This window comes from Phocoena sinus, chromosome 1, assembly GCF_008692025.1.
Source record: "Phocoena sinus isolate mPhoSin1 chromosome 1, mPhoSin1.pri, whole genome shotgun sequence".
Lineage (NCBI taxonomy): Eukaryota > Metazoa > Chordata > Mammalia > Artiodactyla > Phocoenidae > Phocoena > Phocoena sinus.
Genome location: NC_045763.1, coordinates 35,820,749 through 35,838,780, shown reverse-complemented (window position 1 = coordinate 35,838,780; position 18,032 = coordinate 35,820,749). Strand labels below are relative to the sequence as shown.

The 18,032-nt window shown below is 40.7% G+C and overlaps 1 non-coding gene across 1 annotated transcript; it reads right to left on the bottom strand.

The window, feature by feature from the left end:
* Nucleotides 1–14,082: 14,082 nt before the first annotated feature.
* Nucleotides 14,083–14,189, bottom strand: LOC116745712. Its single transcript, XR_004347531.1, has one exon. It is a non-coding gene; the product is annotated as a U6 spliceosomal RNA (small nuclear RNA).
* Between the last annotated feature and the right edge of the window lie 3,843 nt (nucleotides 14,190–18,032).

Below are 18,032 nucleotides of genomic sequence, written 5' to 3'. Positions count from 1 at the left end.
TCTCCTTTCAGGGTTTGTTTCTGGGGAACCAAGTGGTCCTATGAGCTGACAGCTGTGACAACACAAAGCAAGGAGGTGAGGTGCCTGTTTCCAGTGTTGAGGTAGTGACCCCAGGTCACCGGGAATGGGGAGGCACTCTCACACGTGTGTATGGGCTGCAGAAACGTTTGGAGCGAGTTGTTTGCACGGTGTACAAGCCCAGCTTTGAGAATCTAGAATGGTCGAAGCCAGACAGTGTGGGGATGATTTGGCCAGGTTTTCCTGAACAATTTTAGACCCTCTAGAATCTGGAGGGGCCACCTGCATTCTAGCTCTTAGTGAGGGAGGAAGAGAGGGAGGTTGGGATCAGAGACGACGACACAGGAAGCTGGAGGTGATGTAGGTCAAATTCTCCATAGATGAGCCCTGGGGAGCCGGGAGATAAGCCCCAATCTGAGGGTCCCTCAGATGGGCTCCAGACCTGGCTAGATACCGTGCCCAAGTTTGGTGCATGGAGATTCCTGGCTCTCATGGCTCCCCGTAGGGTCCAGCAATGGGCAGACAGCCTTGGGGCCAACCCAGGACAGTCCAGGGCTTTGTGGCATGAAACTCTCCACCCTCTCCTGTCTGGAAAATGTGTACAGATTGTGGCAATGAAGGGTTTGTTATAGCAGACCGTGCTCGTGGGAAAAGAGCGTGGCAAACATGGCATTTCTCCTGGGGAAGGGAGACCAAAGTGGACAGAGTGGTGCCCAGGAAAACGAGGGAGTGGGAGACACAGGACAGCAGCCCCTGGCCGAAGGACCAGCTTCCGGCTCAGCTCCTAGTGAATCCCAGGACCCGTGGGTTTGCCTCCGTAGCAGTCACACATTCCTCAGCTCCAGGGCATCACCACAGGTTTTGGTAACCACCGAGGGTCCCCTTCGGGCCAGCGGGGGTCGGGGGAGAGGTCCTGGAGGAGACTGTCTTGAAGAGCCAGGATGGGACTGGCAGGCACGTCTGTGAGCAAAGCTTCAGGGATGAAGGCGAGGATGGGGTGGGAAGGGAGGAGGGGGAAATGGTCTGGGCTTGAGCCGGAAGAAACTCCTGGGCACAAGCAAATAGCACACCCATTTCTCTGCTAAAGGCCAGAGGCATCTATTGAGCAGGAGAGGGCAGGAGATGAACCGAGGCCTTTCTGGGGGTGCTAGGGGAACGGCCAGCAGGTGGTGGCCTCCATCTGGCTAAGGATGCAGGGGGTGGGGGGCGGTGTTTACATGCTGCTTTTGAGAGAGAGGAGAGGGGAGGCTGGAGCCACCACGGAGAGAGGGAGAGAGAGCAAGGAAGAAAGGTTGGGGAGAGGGGAGGGATGTGCAGCTGCTGTGCGCAGAAGGACTTGGTGGAAGGAGCCTGAGGGGAGCGCTGGACTCCCCTGTCATCTCGCAAAGCCTCAGAAAAATCGACGTTATCTATTGCTGCCTTTGGAGCTGGAATTCTGTTTATCTGGGATGCAGCCGCATGCGGGGACTGGCCTCAAGGGTGTCAGGGGAGAGCCAGCACAGCCCTGGGTGGCCCACTCATATGCAAGCGACATGATAAGCCAGTGAAATCCAGAGAAGGTTCAAATGAAGGCGTGAGAGAGGCCTCTGTGCTCGGATTCCAAATGAAGACCTCCTGTTTCGGCTCCTCCCTTTTCCAGGACAAACAAGACTCCATGCAGCCCTAGAGAGTGTGGTTAGTGGGAAGAATGGCTTCAGGACTCAGAAGGCTCCCTCCAGCAGGAGGAAGAGGGAGGGCTTTGCTGCTTTGGAGACCGATCCTGCCTGCTGGGTCCTGGAACTGAACCTGCCCTGCCTGGGGGATATTTCAGGGCACATGTGCCTGGGGGAAAGGGGGCTGGGGAGCCCACAGTGTCTGCCTTGAATTTGATCCTAGGCTCATGAAGTGTGAGCCCTTCAGAGCTATAGGGCCTTCAGAAAAAAACTGAGGGACTTGGTGAGACCCCAGGAAAAGCAGTGGGCTTGAGCAGATGATACAGGCCACGGTGGAGTGGAGGAGGGGCCCTCTCTCCAAGGTTATGTGAGTCTATCACTGCCAGGACTCTCACCTCCAGGGCTGGCCTTTCAGGAAGCAGGAATGTCTAGATGTGATGCTTGTGAGGGGAGCAGGTGGAGAAATCTGAATTATAGCTGCTGTTGGGACCCCAGGGCAAAGCCCTCTTATATCTTGCCTGACTTGGGTATAGCCCACTGGACTTTCATGTAAGTGAATAACCTGTTTATGCTGATCTGAACCTGGACCCTAACTCTGTGTTACAGGACAGCAAACTGTGCAGTGTGGGCCTGGGAGGGCTCCAGATGAAGAGCTAGCTCCTCAACACACGAAATCGAACTAGCAGTTCTACTGGTCTACTGGTCTACTGGTCTACTGGTCTTCCGGTCTGGATCACAGAGACGCAAAATGGTTTGATTGGGGCCGTTTGGCCCTTCTCCAGTGGAGCATTACTCTGGGACAAGGGTTCCCAGAGTATGAAAGAGCCATCTGAAGCTACTGTCTTCAAAAGGTAGCTTTGCGTATAGCAGGTGCAAAGTTCCCGGGACCCCTCTACTGCCTGTGCTGAGCACGCAGACAGCACCCCAGGAAACAGCTGCTAACCAGAAGACAGAATGAATAGACTAAGGGAGAGAGATGCGAAAGCACTGGCTGCAAAAAATAAAAGAATGCAAGAAAAGCCATCCTGTGATAGGGGGCAATTGCTGCATTTGTCCTAGTAGCATGTTTCTTTCTTCCTGTTGGTGACACCTGTTATTCCTTTGGGGAATATCTCCTGAACTGCGAGACTTCTTGGTGTGAAGGTCACGGTGTCCTGCCCACCTGACTTCCCCCAGACCCTCAGGGAGAGGTGTGCCACCCAGGCCTGGCCAGTCACAACGCCCCATTCCCTAGGACACAGAGATCAGGCCAGAGGAGGCATCTGATCTACGCTGGACCAATCACCAGTTGTCTGGGCCCTGCAAACATACAGACGCTGAGAGAAACAAAGGCTTTTTCTTTGGTGTTGCTAAACTGAGAATAGGTGAATTTGGAACTGTCGGCACCTATCTCCCCTGGCAACATGGAGGAAATCCATCTAGAGCCGGAGAGATCAATACACAGAGGGAAGCAGAGGGAGCCCTGGTGGCATCGAGGGGGGCGCTGGGTCCACTAGGCACGATGCTAGAGCTGCCCGTGGCCTTTCCCCTGGAATGAGCCTATGAGTCCACATCTCCCTTTGCTTTTTTTTTTTTTTTTTTTTTTTGCGGTATGCGGGCCTCTCACTGTTGTGGCCTCTCCCGTTGAGGAGCACAGGCTCCGGACGCACAGGCTTAGCGGCCATGGCTCATGGGGCCAGCCTCTCCGCGGCATGTGGGATCTTCCCGGACCGGGGCACGAACCCGTGTCCCCTGCATCGGCAGGTGGACTCTCAACCACTGCGCCACCAGGGGAGCCCTCCCCTTGCTTTTTTCTTTTCACTTCTTTCTCTTTTTTCGTTTCCTTTTACTTCTTCTTTTTTTTTTTTCCTTTTCTTTATCTTTTTGCTGAAGCTAGTTTGAGATGGATTTTAACTGAAAGAGTCCTGACTTGTACAAATAGCATGAATTCATTAATTAATTCATCAAACATTTATTGAGTGCCTATCATATACCAAGAAGTGACTTATATCCCAGAGCTACAAGTATAAACAAGTGGATTTGATCCCTGCCCTCAGAGAGCTTACTGTTTTCTGAAAGAGGCAGAATGAAAAGAATCCCACAGGGCTTCCCTGGTGGCGCAGTGGTTGAGAGTCTGCCTGCCGATGCAGCAGACACAGGTTCGTGCCCCGGTCCGGGAAGACCCCACATGCTACGGAGAGGATAGACTCGAGAGCCATGGCTGCTGAGCCTGCGCGTCTGGAGCCTGTGCTCCGCAACGGGAGAGGCCACAACAGTGACAGGCCCGCGTACCGCAAAAAAAAAAAAGAAAAGAATCCTACAGTCAATTATTTTATATACTAATTCTAAGAAGCGTCATGAAGAAACACCTGTAGAATGAAGCTCTGTGAGGGCAGGGTCATCTCTATTGCTCATTGATGTATCCCCAGGCACATAGGGGATGCTCAAAAATACTTATTGAAAAAAATGAACAAAAGACAAAGTTCCAGACATAACAGAGGGGAGGTGCGAGGGTCAGGGAGAGTTTTTCTAGGAAGCAATATTTAAGCGGAGATCTAAAGAACAGGGAGACCTAAATGGGAAGAAAATCTAAAAAAGAGGGGATATATGTATACGTATAACTGATTCACTTTGCTGTACAGCAGAAACTAACACAACATTGTAAAGCAACTATTACTCTAATAAAAATTAAAAAAAAAAAAAAAAAAAGAACAGGGAGGAGTTGGCCAGGCCATAAGAGCAGAGGGGCAGAAATCAGGGCCCAGACAACTGGTGATTGGTCCAGCGTAGATCAGATGCCTCCTCTGGCCTGATCTCTGTGTCCTAGGGAATGGGGCATTCTGACTGGCCAGGCCTGGGTGGCCAATGGTGAGAGTGGCGGGCGCAGAGGGAGCCGGCCTAACTGAAGGAGTAAGAGGAAGCAGCGTGGCTGGTGTGTAGGGTACACGGTAGGTATGTAGTGGGAGACGAGGCTGGGGATGGGGGTGCCTCACCAGAGGCTGCAGTAGCTACCTTCAGGATCTGGGTCACAGTCCCAGGGCAGTGGGAAGCTCGTGTTCAGAGCAGTGAACAGGGCAGTCAGGGTCCTCAGCGCAAGGGTCTTAAATGGAAGTAGAGAATGAAAAGTGAGTAGGGGCCGAGTGAAAGCAGGGTGTTGCCTTCACCCTGGTGAGAGATGAGAGATGATGGAAAAGAAGGCACAGCCAAGAGATATTTACAATCATTACCATCAAATGAACAGAAGTAATATTCACATACTCAACGGGAAATGACCTGAGCTGAAAAATGATTGGGTAAATAAATCAATGAGTTCCATGGAAAATTAACAAAAGAATTATATACCAGGACATATCCTAGCCATGCAAAAATTCTTTTTCTTCCATGAAGGAAAAATATTGCACAAATCCACAGATTAAATCAGGTTACAAAGGGGGAAGTTTTAGGTTGGCCTTAGGCTTTGCCTCAGTATTTCTGAGTGCTAGACAATAGGGAGCAATGATTATAGTTTTGGGTGAAAAAGATGGTGATACAAGAATTCCGTACCCAACAAATTGTCGTTCATGTGCGAAAACAACAGAAATACATTCTAGATATACAGAGAAGGATGTAGAAAATGTATCACGTGTGTGTTCTCCCTAAGTAAACAACCTGAAGACATATTTCAGCTGCTCAGGAGATGAATTAAAATTAAGAACTTGAAAATGGGAACACTGTAATATAAAAGGTTTGGTTGCAAGCATTTAAAATGAACTAAATATATCATAAGACTTGAACAAAAACAACAAAATATATATGGTTGAAATGCAAGCTGGATTTATAAACACACAGTACATTTTAAAAGACAGGGAAATGAGAGAACAGAGGGCAAGACAGGTAAGGATACACTAAAATCTTCATCTGACATAAAGTAAGGGAGTGGGAGATATTGATTGTTCTTTACTTTCCTAATCAGAGAAATAGAGGTTTAGGAATATAGTTGGTAAATATAAAAGTCAATCACCAGTAAAATGAAAAACAGGATTACTACCTTTTAAATCGTGGGAGGTGACAAAAGAAAATAGAAGATGCTACATAGCAAAAAGCAGAAAGTAAAGGATTCCTAAGTAATAGAGATGCAATGTGAAAAACGATTGTAAAAAAGAATCTGATACTAAGATTTCAAATGACTTCAATAAAAAAGGGGTGAGGAGTGGAGTGCAGTTAATGATCTTATCTTATTTGGAGGAAATTTATTAGCTGATCTGATTCTTGACATTAATAGGAAAATTTGTTTCAATATTTAACAAAATATACAAGGACAACCACTAGAAGTGTAGAAACAGAATGCAGATCTTCCAGACCACAAAAGGAACAAAGACATCCTATCAAGCCTCAAAAGGCATGAAGAGAAAAAGGAAATCAGAAAACATGATCAACAGAAAATACAGACCAAAATAGTAGGCATAAGACCAAATACATCAGTAGTCACAGTAAACCCTTATTTGCACGTATATGATGGGTTCCCCAGGAAAGAAATGATAATCAACTATAAAACTATTAAAATCAAGAAAAATGTTCAGGAAGGATGCCAGCAATAAGACCAAGACACCAAAATCAATAGCTCTACTATTTGTCAGTAGTAATCAATTAACGACAACAACTTCGAAATATCTAGGAATAAACTTAAAACAATGTGTGCAAGATAAGAAAACGACAAACTATCCAACAGAAAAATAAGCAAAGGTTATGAACAGTCAGTTCACAGAAAAATAAAAATGGTTGGTAGACACAGAAACAAGTTCAACCTCACTAGTAATCAGAGATTTGGAAATTGAAACAATATTAATATCAAAAGTGAAAAAAGATCCTTAATATTTAGTGATGGTGATGAAGTGGGGAAACACATTCTCATAGGAATAAAAATCTGTAACATGTTTTTGTAGGGCAATTTGGGAGTGCTTTAAATTTAAATGCATGTGTCTTTTGACCCAGCAATTCTTCTTTCAAGAATCTATTTTACAGAAATATCTACACTCATGCCAAGATACTCATTGCAGAATTATTTATAATAATAAAAAAGGAGGGAAACAAATATCTAAAAGTAGAGGAAAGATCAATTAAATTACAATACATCCATATGTAAGAGAGGGCCAAGCAGCTGCCCTGCTTCTCTGCTTAGGTGATTTTAACATTTCACCTTGAAAAAAACCTTCTCCGTTCAGGGAAGGATAGCTTTCGTGGTATCCATTATTTATGGCAGTGTACGTTAGACAGGCACCCCTTGCCCTGAGAGAATGGTGAAATGAAGCTTTCTGTGGCTTCATCAAAGCGGGATTCTTACAGATGCCCTTGCTATGGAGGTTTGGTCTTTGAGGAGAAGGTAAACTGATTTACATGAGAAGCACAAGTCCTCTGAGGAGGTGATGGCAGTTGTAGCCTCTCTTCTGACATTGGAAGTTAAGGAGCCCTGACAGGTAGAACACTAATGCCCTGATGTAGGTCTGCTGGTAAGAAGAACACAGTGGTTTCCAGGGGCGAAATCACCATGAAGGAAGGGGGAATCGGGGCTCAAAACAAGTATCTAAGAGATCATTGGGAAAGCTGTGCTTTTAGGTCAGAGCACCGAGGCATGGTAATGTTTTGGGGAATCTAGAGTTAAGTTGCAACTCTACTAACAAAGACCCAGGCCTCAGCATCAGAGTAGAAGAGCATGCATTGGGTTGTGGGGGCCAGGTTCAACAGGAACACCATGTAGAGTCAACTGAAGAAAAAATACTAGTGGCTCAAGAGGGTCAAGTTGACCCCTTCCGTGGAATGTCATTGGTGTTTATGGCCCTCTATAGCAACCTGACCTCATCTCCAATTACTGCTCCCTTCCTCACTCTGCTTCAGACACAGAAGCCTCTTTGTTGTTCCCCAAACACGCTAGCAGGCTGTCGCCAAGCCTTTGCTCTCACTTTGCCTAGAAAGCTCTTTTCTCATATTGCCTCACTTCTTGCACGTCTGTTTAAACATTACCTTTTGAATGAGGTGTTCTTTGTTCACCCTCTGAAAAACTGCAAACCTCTTTTCCTTCCACATGCTAGCACTCCCTATTGCCTTTCTCGCTTAATTTTTCTCCACATCACTTATCACTTTACTTATTTATTTTTTTTTATTGTTCATATCTAATCCACCTCCTCCCACCCTCATGAGAATGTAAGTTTCACGAAAGCAAGTCTTTTGTATGTTTGGTTCACTGAGTTAGCCCCAGGACCTGGAATAGTGCCTGACACATAGCAAGTGCCCTATGAATATTTGATGAAAGAATAAATATGTACTCATAGAAAAACCTTTAAATACATAAGTAAAAAAAAGCAAATTGCCAAATAACATGTATAGTATATCATTCATGTAAAAATAATATATGTGTGTTTCTGTGTGTGTGTGTGAATAAAGAAAAAATATCAAACTATATGGAGAGGAAAATGGGATGGGGGTAATTAAAGTGATTAATTTTTTTTCGGTATGCGGGCCCCCCACTGTTGTGGCCTCTCCCGTTGTGGAGCACAGGCTCCGGACGCGCAGGCTCAGCGGCCACGGCTCACGGGTCTAGCCGCTCTACGGCATGTGGGATCTTCCCGGACCAGAACATGAACCCATTTCCCCTGCATTGGCAGGCAGACTCTCAACCACTGCACCACCAGGGAAGCGCCATGATTAATTACTTAAAAATTAATTTTTCCTTTGTATACCTCTGTATTATTTGTATTATTTTACATAAGAGTATTTATTAGTTATATAATAAAATGGATAATAAATGAATACTTTTTATAGCTAACATTAAGACGGTAACAATTTAAGAACAAGGTCCAGACTTTTGGTGTTGGCAGCATAGTTTACATCAGATTTGTTCTCTTGAAGATAAAAATAATAAACTCTGGTCAAAATATTTTTTAAATGACTTGAAGCTACTGGAGAATGACCAAAAAACAGGAAGAAACTTGAGAGAATTCAATTCTTGAAAGAATAGAACATGCTAGGTGAGATCCATGTTTATATGGTTTCTCCTCAGAGAGTACTTCCCAGTTCTTGCAAAGTGTGAGGATAGAGAACAAATAGAAAGCTGTAGCCTGATGAGTCAGAGGACAGGATTTAGGGCTGTCAGAGCAGCAGGAACTTGAGGAGGGAAAACAAGGAAGGAGGGAACTACAGAAAGTGGAACACCAAATCTGTACATAAATTTTCCTCAAATCCTTGGCTGACTCCTAAACTACATGAGTGGAGAGACTTCAAAAAAATTAAGGGAAAATACCTTCCAGAAGCCTGAAACAGCTGAGCGGAGACCTCCATAGCTCTCCACTTCAAGGCAAGCAGTGCTTGGAGTTTGAGCGTCATCATGTTAGGGGGAGCTTTGTAAACACCACAGGCTTTCCACAGGCTTTTCCACTGTCCTTTCCAGAAGGACAATGACTGGGACCAAGGAATTCTCCCTAGGAATAAGGCCAAAAAAAAAAAGACTTATAATAAAGCATAAAACCAAACTTCCACAAGCCCAAGGTGATGTACCAGTAATTTAACTGCCCACTAGAACAAAACTCAACCTTCTTCTGAGGAAGATAACAGAATCCAGACTCTCCACAATGTTTTACCTACGATACCCAGTATACAATAAAAAATTATTAGGCATATGAAGAAACAGGAAAATGTGACTCTTAGTAGAGAAAAAAAAATAAGGCAATAGGAACCAACCCTCAGATAACCCAATGTTGGAATTAACAGACAAGATAACTGATAAATATGTTAAAGAACTCACAGGAAAAGGTAAAAATAATGTGGTAAATGGAGAGTTTCAGTAGAGGTACAAAAACTGTAAAATAACAAAACAAAAACCACAACTCTGTGAATGTGAATTAAATTGTACACTTTAACTGGGTGAAGTGTATGTTATGTATACTACATCTGAATAAAACTGTTACATATATTTTAAAAGGTCAGTGGAAATCCTTGAACTGAAAAATATACTAAATGAAATAAAATACCCATTGAATAAGATTAAAAGCAGATTGGGAAAATGGAAGAATAAGATCCTCCAAAAATTCATTCCTCCATAAAAACAACAAAAGAATTGGAAAACGATTGACAGGATTAACATATGCAGAACTCTGGAAATTAACCAAGAGCTTGGAGTAAACTGGGGAGTGTGTATTCAAGAAAAATGGTTGAATCTCAGTAAAAGCAGCAAGTTTTGTCACATTTAAACTTGCTCTAGTCTCATCTCCCACTCTCCAGCTGGATCTCTTCCAAAGACTTGTTCTCAAAGAAGTGTCCTTGTTTGGCCTGTCCCTAAAAAGACCCCAATTACAAGGCTAGTTTGAAGCAAGCTCATATACACAGCCTCCTCCTGAGGGGAAGGAGGGGGTGTTTGTTGAAAATAATTACGGGCAAATGTTTTAACTTCATGGCTACCTGAAGCAATGAATAACAGCTGGGGGTAGAAGAGACTAACCAAAAAGCTTAAAAGGAAAATCTAGGGAATGAGATGACCATGGGGTCTTGAAAAGCTCTGTCATATTCCTGGGGATCTACAAGGCCACATACATGCATAGAGCTGTGCAGAAAGCCAGAAGACTGGAGAAAGCCCCAAGCTCTCACTTATGGCTGACCTTGAGGGCCTGTGTAAATAGGAAGTAAAGGCTTAGGTGGAGTAGTAAACTGCCTGACTGAGTGTTGAAGGTGCATCCCAACACACACACAGAACCCCCTGGCAATGACTTATTCATTCCAGTTTTTAAGGAAATCTCTCTCTGTCCAATCATTTGCTGACCACCAAGCTAACCAAGCAAAAACCTCATTGGCCACACACAGTAAAGAATATACACTTTAAAGAATTAGTTCAGAGAAGTCACTAAAAACAAAAATAAACAAACAAACAAAACCCCACACAGCTACAAGTAACAATAACAATAAACACTGTTGGGGGGGGGCAATGATTTCCAAGTTACCACATAATAGTATTTAAAATGTCCAGTTTTAGTGAAAAATTATTGTTTTTTTCCTGTGAATACAAAAAAGTATTCACAGGAAAAAGGGAATTAATAAAAACTGTCCCTGAAGAAGCCCAGATGTTGAACCTTCTAGACCAAAACTTAAAATTGACTATTTTAAATATATTCAAAGCACTGAAGGAAACCATGTCTAAAGAACTAAAGGAGATTATGAAAATGATGTATCACCATTTAAAGAATATCAACAAAGAGACAATAATAAAAAATAATCAAATAGAAATTCTGGAGTAAAAAAATATAATTAGAATGGAAAAATCATTAGAGGTCTTCAACAGCAAATTTGAGCTGGCAGAGGAAATAATCAGTGAACGTAAAGATAGCTTCAAATTATAAAAGCAAAAACTGACAATTAGAAGATCAGAAAAGAAATGGGAGAATTAAACAACACTATAAACCAAGTTGACCTGACAGACATCTATAGAATATTCTACTCAACAACAACAAAATGCACACCCTTCTCAAGTGCACATGAATTATTCCCCAGAACAGACCATATGTTAGGCAATAAAACAAGGCTTAATAAATTTAAAAGGACTGAACTCATACAATGTATGAGTTCAGGCACAATGAAATAAAATTGTGTTCTCCAGGCACAATGAAATAAAATTAGAAATAACTGAAGGAAATGTGGGAATTCACAAATATGTGGAAGTTAAACAACACACTCTAAAACATGCAAGAGGTAAAGAAGAAATCACAAGGGAAATTAGAAATTACTTTGAGAGGAATGAAAACAAAAACACAACATATCAAAACTTATGGGATGCAGGAAAACAGTGCTCAGAGGGAAATAATGTAAAGATGTACATTCAAAAAGAAGAATGATTGCAAATCAATAACCCAGCTTTTCACCTTAAGAAACTAGAAGAAGAAGAGAAAATTAAACCCAAAGCAAATAGAATAAAAGAAATAATAAAGATTAAATCAGAAATAAACAAAATACAGAATAAGAAATCAATAGAGGGACTTCCCTGGTGGTGCAGTGGTTAAGAATCTGCCTTCCAATCCAGGGGACACAGGTTTGATCCCTGGTCAGGGAACTAGATCCCACATGCATGTTGCAACTAAGAGTTCACATGCCACAACTAAGGAGCATATGTGCCACAACTAAGGAGCCAGCGAGCCGCAACTAAGAAGCTTGCTGGCTGCAACTAAGGAGCATACATGCTGCAACTAAGACCCAGCACAACTAAAAAATAAAAAAAAAAAATAATAAAAAAGAAATCAATAGAGAAAATCAACAAAACCAAAAATTAAATTGGTTTTTTAAAAAGAAGAAAAAAATTTACAAACCTTTAGCTAGACATGACAAGAAAGAAGGAGAGAAGACTCAGATTATTAAAACTAGGAATAAAAGTGGGGATATTACTGTTGACATATAAATAAAACGGATTATAAGGGAATACTATAAACAATTATGTCAACAATTAGATAATGTAGATTAAGTGTGCAAATTTGTAGAAAGGCTCAAACTACTGAAACTGACCCAAGAAGAAACAGTCCCAATAGATACATAATAAGTAAAGAGAGTGAATTAGTAATTAAAAAAAACAAAACTGTCCATGCGTAAAAGCCCAGGCCCAGATGGCTTCATTAGCGAATTCTACCAAACATTTAAAGAATTAATACCAATTTTTCACAAACTCTTCCAAAAAATAAAAGGAAACAGTTTTCAACTCATTCCATGAGACAAGTACTACACTAATACCAAAATCAGACAAAAATACCACAAGAAAACTACAGACTAATATGTCTTATGAAGATAGATACAAGAATCCTCAACAAAATAATAACAATCTGATCAAGCAACGTATAAAAAGTATTATACAGTTGACCAAGTGGAAATTTATCCCAGGAATGCAAGGTTAATTTAACAGCTAAAAAATCAATTGATGTAATACACCATATAAATTGAATAAAAACCAAAAACTACATGATCATCTCAATAGGCACACACACACACACACACACACACACACACACACACACACACACAAACATTTGACAAACTCCAACTCCTTTTCATGATAGATACTAACCAAACTAGGACTATAAGAGAATTTCCTCAACATTATATGAGGCATCTATGAAAAACCTACAGTTAACATAATACATAATGATGAAAGACTAGATGCTTTCCCTCTAAAATCAGAAACAAGACAAGGATGTCTGCTCTTGTTACTTTATTCAACATTGTACTAGAGATACTAGCCAGGGCAGTTGGGCAAGAAAAGAAATAAAAGCTATCAAGATTGTTAAGGTAAAAGTAAAACTATCTTTATTTGTAGATGAAATAATATTATATACAGAAAATCTTAAAGAATCCACTAAAAACTATTAGAACTAATAAATGGGTTAAGCGAGTGTGCGGGATTCAAGATCAAAATACAAGATCCAGAGACAAAATCAACTGTATTTCTGTATAGCAATGAACTCTAAAAATGAAACTGAGAAAACAATTTTATTCATGATAGCATCAAAATGAATGCAATATTTAGGTATAAATTTACTGAAATATGTGTGAGACTTCTACATTGAAGACTGAAAAACATTGTTGAAAGAAATTAAAGGAGATCTAGATAAATAGAAAAACATCCCATTTTCATGGTTTGGAAGACAATATTGTTAAGCTGGCAATAATCTCCAAATTGGTCTGGAGATTTAATGGAATCCCTCTCAAAATTCCAACTATTCTTTTGTAGTGATTGATAAGATGATCCTAAAATTTTTAAAAAATTAATTAATTAATTAATTTTTAGCTGCATTGGGTCTTCATTGCTGTGTGCAGGCTTTCTCTAGCTGCAGTGAGCAGGGGCTACTCTTCATTGTGTTGCGTAGGCTTCTCATTGTGGTGGCTTCTCTTGTTGCGGAGCATGGGCTCTAGACACGTGGGCTTCAGTAGTTGTGGATCACGGGCTCTAGAACACAGGCCCAGTAGTTGTGGCACACGGGCTTAGCTGCTCTGCAGCATGTGGGGTCTTCCTGGACCAGGGCTTGAAACAGTGTCCCCTGCATTAGCAGGCGGATTTTTTTTTTTTTCAGCATCATGTTTTAATTAAGGGAGCATATTCATTGTAGAGAATATATTGACTATTGTAAATGTGACTCCTCATTACAGCCTTAAAATTTTGTCAGGTGGATTCTTAACCACTGTGCCACCAGGGAAGTCCTGATGATCCTAAAATTAATATGGATATGTAAAAGACCCCGAATAACCAAAACAATCTTGAAAAGGAAGAACAAAGTTGGAGGATTCACACTTCCCAATTTCAAAACTTACTACAAAGTTTCAGTAATCAAGACATCAAGACAGTGTGGTACTGGCATGAAGATAGCCATATAGATCAATGGAATAGAAATAAGAGTCTATGGTCAGTTGATTTTTTTTTTTTTGCAGTACGCAGGGCAAAAATATGGAATGCTTCATGAATTTGCGTGTCACCCTTGCGCAGGAGCCATGCTAATCTTCTCTGTATCGTTCCAATTTTAGTATATGTGCTGCCAAAGCAAGCACTGATTAGTTGATTTTTTTTGTTGTTGCTGTATGTGGGCCTCTCACTGTTGTGGCCCCTCCCATTGCGGAGCACAGGCTCCGGACACGCAGGCTCAGCAGCCATGGCTCAGGGGCCCAGCTGCTCTGCGGCACGTGGGATCTTCCCGGACCAGGGCATGAACCCGTGTCCCCTGCATCGGCAGGCGGACTCTCAACCACTGCGCCACCAGGGAAGCCCATGGTCAGTTGATTTTTAACAAGGATGCCAAGACCATTCAATGGGAGAAAGAAGAGTCTTTTCAACAAATGGTGGTGGGACAGTTGATTATCCACAAGTGAAAGAATGAATTGGACTCATACCTCACACCATATTAAAAAATTAACTCAAAATGGATCTAAGAGTTTAATATAACAGCTAAAATTATAAAACTCTTAAAAGAAAACATAGAAGTAAATCTTTATGACCTTGGATTAGGCAATGGTTTGCTAAATATGACAACTAAAGCACAAGAAACCAAAGAAAATATAGATAAATGGGACTTCATTGAAATTAAAAACTTTTGCACAAAGAACATTATCAAGAAAATGAAAAGACAACCTACAGAACAGTAGAAAATATTTGTAAATCATATATCTGAAAAAGGGCTTTTAGCTAGAATACATAAAAAAAAACGCTTACAACTCAATAATAAAAAAAAAGACAAATAATCCAACTTAAAAATTGGGTTATTTTTTAACCCAACAACCCAAAGGATCTGAATAGATATTTCCTTAAAAAACTAAAAATAGATATTTCCACATGTGGCATGTGGAATTTTTAGTTGTGGCATGCAAATTCTTAGTTGCAGCATGTGGGATCTAGTTCCCTGACCAGGGATCAAACCCGGGCCCCCTGCATTGGGAGTATGGAGTCTTAGCCACTGGACCACCAGGGAAGTCCAGGATCACCGTTCTTTTTGGCCTGATGTACAGTGTATTGAAAACTTGTTTCATGTGTTTTGCCTGTTTCAGGTGAGGGGGTAAATCTGATCCCTGGTACTCTATCTTGGCTGGAGGTATAAGAAAGTTGGTGTGGCCATTTTAATATAAGAAAATGTAAACTTTAAGACAAGGAGTATTATCAGAGATAAAGATGTCATTTCTTAATGATAAGAGGATCTACTTTTCAAGAGAGATGGTGCTGAAATCTCCAATAATTGTGAATTTGACCAGTTCTCCTGATAGTTCTGTCAATTTTTACTTTATGTATTTTGAAGCTCTATTGTTAGGTGCTATTATGGACTAAATGTTGTGTCTCCCCAAAATTTATGTGTTGAAGCCTTAATTCCCAAAATGTTGGTATTTGGAGGTAGGGCATTTTGGTAATTAGGTTTAAATGAGGTCACGAGTGTGGGGCCCCCATGATGGGATTCGTGTTTTTATAACAAGAGGAAGAAACTAGAACTCTCTCTCTACCATGTGAGGATATAGCGAGAAGGCTGGCTGTCTACTAGCCAGGAAGAGGTCTCTATTACTGTGATCTTGAACTTCCCAGCCACCAGAACTGTGAGAAATAAAGGTCTATTGTTTAAGCCACCCAGTCTGTGGTATTTTGCTATGGCAGCCCAAGTTGACTGATACAGGTGCATATACATATTTCAAATTGTTGTGTCCTCCCAGTAATTGATAAAACAAGTGCAGTAAAAATAGTAAGGATACAGGAAATTTGAATGTTGCCAACCAATTTGACCTAATTGACATTTATATAACATTGATACAACTCCAGAGTACACTTTCTTTTCAAGCACACAAGGAACATATATCAAGGTAGACCATATGCTGGGCATTAAGACAAGTCTCAATGAATTTCAAAGGACTGAAACCATACAGAATATGTTCTGTGATCACCATGGAATTAAATTAGAAACAAATAAAAATAAATTTAAAAAAGCTAGAAAATCCCCAAACATTTGGATATTAAAGAATACCCTTTAAATCCAGAAGTCAATAAGAAATTACAAGGGATATTCAAAAATACTTTGAACTGAATGATAGTGAACTTATACCAAAATTTGGGGGATGCAGCTAAAACAACACTTTGAAGGAAAATTATAGCTTTAAATGCTAATATTAGAAAAGAACAAAGTGTTAAAATCAATTATGTATGCTTCCACCTTAAAATGCTAAAAAAGAAGAGCAAATTAAACTCAAAGGAAGGAGGATAAAGGAGATAATAGAGATAAGAGTGGAAACAAATGAAAGAGAAACAGACAAATACAGAAAATCAATAAATCCAAAAATCAATAAAAAGAACAAATTATTGATACATGCAATAAAATGGATTGACTCAAAATTATGTTAAGTGAAAGAAGTCAGATCAAAAGAGTAGGATTCCATATATCTGGGGTTCTAGACAGTGGCCCATTGATCAAATCTAGCCTAGTGCCCATTTTTGTATAACCTTGAATTAAGAATGGCTTTTACATTTTTAGAGGGCTGTAAAGGAGAAGGAGGAGGAGAAGCAGTAGTGACAGAAATTGTATGTGCCCTGCAAAGCCTAAAATGTTTACTATCTGTCCCTTTATAGAAAAGTTTTCCAATGTTTATTGAGACAAACTAAGCTATGGCAATAGAAATGAGAGTGGTATTTACGTTTTGGGTAAGATGGGAGGATGACTGGAACAGGGCACGAGCAAACGCTCTTGTGTAATGGAAATGTTTACTATTTTGATTGTGATGATTACTTGGATGTATATTCTTGTCAAAACTCATTAAAATCTGAGCATTTTATTGTACATAATTTTTTACCTTCTTTGAAGAACGAGGAGATCTTCTTCCCCCACGAGTTGCATTCACTGATTAAAATAAAAAAGCATCTTTAAAAATATATTTAACTTCCCCCCTCATATCTTTCCTTCTAAGTGGGATTGATATTTTGAATAAAGAGTTTTGTTCTAGAGGTCTTCTTTGATATTTTTAGCTTGGCTGAGAGTTAATCAAATAAAAAAAAAGTGTTTATAGAGCTTTAGAAGTTATTGTTCCCTTGGGAATATGCTTCCCAAGCAACAATTTAACATAAATGAAAATATAAATTTATGCTGTGAAAACTGCAACAGATGTTCTCTTTCTAATGTTTGCCTGTCTGTATGTGATTGGGGCTGAGCAGTGTATTCTCTCCACCTACAAGAAAAAACATCCGGCAAATTATTTTGCAACGTCTTCTGTTTTCCATCCATTGGTATGAATTTAGCTGATAGAAAGTTGTCTTGGTCTTTCTTTTCTTTACTTTTATTTTTCTTTGAATTTTATTTTTTAATACAGCAGGTTCATATTAGTTACCTATTTTATACGTATTAGTGTATATATGTCAATACCAATCTCCCAATTCATCCCACCACCCACCACCGCCCCCCACCCCCGCTTTCCCCCCTTGGTGTCCATACATTTGTTCTCTACATCTGTGTCTCTATTTCTGCCTTGCAAACCGGTTCATCTGTATCATTTTTCTAGATTCCACATATATGTGTTAATATACAATATTTGCTTTTCTCTTTCTGGCTTACTTCACTCTGTATGACAGTCTCTAGGTCCAACCACCTCACTACAAATAACTCAGTTTTGTTCCTTTTTATGGCTGAGTAATATTCCATTGTATATATGTGCCACATCTTCTTTATCCATTCATCTGTTGATGGACAGTTAGGTTGCTTCCATGTCCTGGCTGTTGTAGGTAGAGCTGCAATGAACACTGTGGTACATGACTCTTTTTGAATTATGGTCTTCTCAGGATATATGCCCAGTAGTGGGATTGCTGGGTCGCATGGTAGTTCTATTTTTAGTTTTTTAAGGAACCTCCATACTGTTCTCCATAGTGGCTGTATCAAT